This window comes from Mastomys coucha, unplaced genomic scaffold (assembly GCF_008632895.1).
Source record: "Mastomys coucha isolate ucsf_1 unplaced genomic scaffold, UCSF_Mcou_1 pScaffold21, whole genome shotgun sequence".
Lineage (NCBI taxonomy): Eukaryota > Metazoa > Chordata > Mammalia > Rodentia > Muridae > Mastomys > Mastomys coucha.
In genome coordinates, this window is record NW_022196904.1 from 172,581,249 (window position 1) to 172,584,593 (window position 3,345).

The window sequence follows — 3,345 nt, forward strand, 5'->3', positions numbered from 1 at the left end:
AAAGAACTTGCTATGAAGACCGGGATGGCCTAGAATTCACAGAAATCCACCTGCTTCTGGCTCCCGTGCTGGGATTAAGGTATGTACACGGCACCTAGCTTGAATTAGCTCTTAAAGGAAGGGACGAGAGTTCCTAATTTTGGGGAAGCTGGAACTGTCAAGTCTCTACCTAGGGCCAAAGGTTGAACTCAGATCCCATCCTCTGGCCAAGAGGAATTCATTTTCCCTTAATAGACGTCAATAAAGGGCAGACATCTCCAAAGTTTCTGATGTCTTAGAGTGTAAGGAGGAGGTGGGTCCAATTCTGGTTACGGGAGAGCCTATGTGCCATGGGCTCCAAACCTACTAAAGCCAGGCTAAGCACCTAACACTAGGAACAGTGGGCTTTATGCTATAGCCTGGGGGGAGCAGGCTAGACCCTTCAGGTATGTATTCAATAGTTTACCATAATTGCACAAGGAATAAATCACCTAAATGGTTTCTTAATCTTTTTTTTTTTTTTTTTTTTTTTTTTGGTTTTTCGAGACAGGGTTTCTCTGTGTAGCCCTGGCTGTCCTGGAACTCACTCTGTAGACCAGGCTGGCCTCGAACTCAGAAATCTGCCTGCCCCTGCCTCCCAAGGACTGGGATTAAAGGCATGTGCACCACCATCGCCCGGCTTCTTAATCTTTTTTACTGCGTTAGAGTGATTAGTTTACATGTGCATATGTGCACCAGCTTGCCTAATGCCGGAAGAAGATAGAAGAAGGTATGGGTTTCCAGGAACTGGATTAAAGACAATGCTGGGAACCCATCCTGAGACTTTTGCAAGATCCACAAATGCTCTTGATAATCTTGGAAGATAAAGAAAGAGTTTCTCTGACTTCTCAGAATCTTTCTCCCGGAATCTTGCCCAATATAGAGAGGACTATTCCTCTGCCACAATAATTCTCAGACTTTAAAAAAAAAAAATGTTTAATTCTGTGTGTGTGTGTGTGTGTGTGTGTGTGTGTGTGTGTGTGCGTTGGATCTCCCTGAAGATAGAGTTATAAGCAGTTGGAAGCTACCTAATGTGGATGGTGGGAACTGGACTTGAGTCCTCTGGAAAAACAGTATACCTTCTTAACTGCTGAGCCGTCTCTCCAGCCTTAGTTCTCAGGTTTAAATTAAGAAAAAAAATTGTTTACTTTGATGTGCATGGGTGTTTGCCTGTATGTCCACATGTATACCACATACATGCTGGTGCCATGTAGCTGGAGTAACAGATAGTTGTGAGCTGCCCTGTGGGTGCTGGAAACCCACCCTGGGTCTTCCGCAAGAGCACTAAGTACTCTTAATCTCATCATGCCCCAAATGAAAGAGAGGTTTTGGTTTTGAGACAGGGTCTTGCTAGTGTAGCCCTAGCTGGCTTGCAATGCTCAGAGCACTGGGATCAGAGGTATGTGTCACCGAGCCTGACACTGTAAGGATGGGTTCAAGAATATACATGTGGGGGCTGGAGAGATGACTCAGTGGTTAAGAGCACTGGCTGCTTGCTCTTCCAGAGGTCCTGAGTTCAATTCCCAGCAACCACAAAGTGGCTCACAACCATCTGGAGTGGGATCTGATATCTTTTTCTGGTGTGTCTGTGGACAGCTACAGTGTACTCGTAAATAAAATAAATAAATCTTTAAAAACAGAAAAAGGATATATATACATGATTTTCTACTTCCAACCCCAGATATTCAGGACTTTTTTTTTCATTCATAGCTTTTTAAAGATCCTGAGGTACTCTCTCTCCGTGTAGCCAGAACAGAGGGGTCCTGCAGGTCTCACTCCTGTAAAGCATCTTCACTTGCCTTCCTTCATAGTGTAGGAAGGAGGCCAAGGGTACTGGTATGAGACTTTATTCCTGGCACTCTGAGGCAGATCCCTGCGAGTTTGAGGCCAGGTCCAGAACAGCCAGAGTTACATAGTGAGACCCTCCCTTAAAAAAAAATATAATGGGGTATGGATTTGGGTAGCCAGCTCAGTTGGCAAAGCACTTGCTCTGCTTGCTCCCTGCTTGCTGTGGCCACCACACATAGGAAAGTTCCTCTACTTTGGTTAAATAGTGGCAGGTCCCACCCCTACCACCCTTCACACACACACCCTGGGAACCGTAGTAATTAGAAACCACGGTAGCTGGGCGGTGGTGGCACACACCTTTAATCCCAGCACTTGAGAGGCAGAGGCAGGCAGATTTCTGAGTTTGAGGCCAGCCTGGTCTACAGAGTGAGTTCCAGGACAGCCAGGACTACACAGAGAAACCCTGTCTCAAAAAAAAAAAAAAGAAACCACGGTAATTAGAAACCACGGTAATTAGCATTCCAGACTTGTCTCCCTAAATTCCTGTCCTGGCCCTCTACAGACCTTTCCTGACAATGGCTGGCCACAGGAGAGGTCTGCAATCAACTGGCATTCTTTCCCTCACTAGTCACCACTGTTTGGTCACTCCTAACGATGACCAATGTCCACCTTTTACAAAGAAATCTCTCCCAACCCCCTTCTGCCTTCTGCCTGCTCCAATCTGTAAACAGATGAAGGGTGGACTCTGCTTCGTAAAGTGACCATGTCAGCAGGATTTTCCCAAAATAAACTGCCATCTTCCCTTTGTCTCTTTCCTTCTTGCTGGCCTTTGAATTCCAGAATCCACATAAAAATAACCAGGCATAGTGGGTTGTACTTAGGACCCCAGTGCCGGGAAGGGAGAGATAGGTAGATTACTCTGGCTACCTGACTAGCTAGCATGGAGAATTTGGTAAGGTCCAGGCTAGTGAGCCATCTATCTCAAACAGGGTGGATGGTGCCTGGAGAACCACCAGCTTTGTCCTCTGGCCTCCATAAACACACGTGTACACACATGTAACATGTGTACCGGCACACATATGTGTACCTGCAAACACATGAACGTGTACAATCAGAGAGGGAAAATAAAGCACATTGACGATTCTTATTCACTTCAACCTGGGTGTGCAGCATAACCCTGCTTAGCTAATTAGATGTCCAGCCTGGACTCTGAGTCTTTAGGAAGGGTATTAAAGGATCAGGACCAATTAAAAATTGTTCATTGCCGGGCGGTGGTGGCGCACACCTTTAGTCCCTGCACTTGGGAGGCAGAGGCAGGCAGATTTCTGAGTTCAAGGCCAGCCTGGACTACAGAGTGAGTTCCAGGACAGCCAGGGCTACACAGAGAAACCCTGACTCAAAAAACAAACAAACAAACAAAAATTGTTCATCAAATAACCATGGTACTGAGAGGTCTGGGACTGCAGGACATGGTGGCTTCCTACAGAGTTTGTGTGTGTGTGTGTGTGTGTGTGTGTGTGTGTGTACATGCACTTGAGC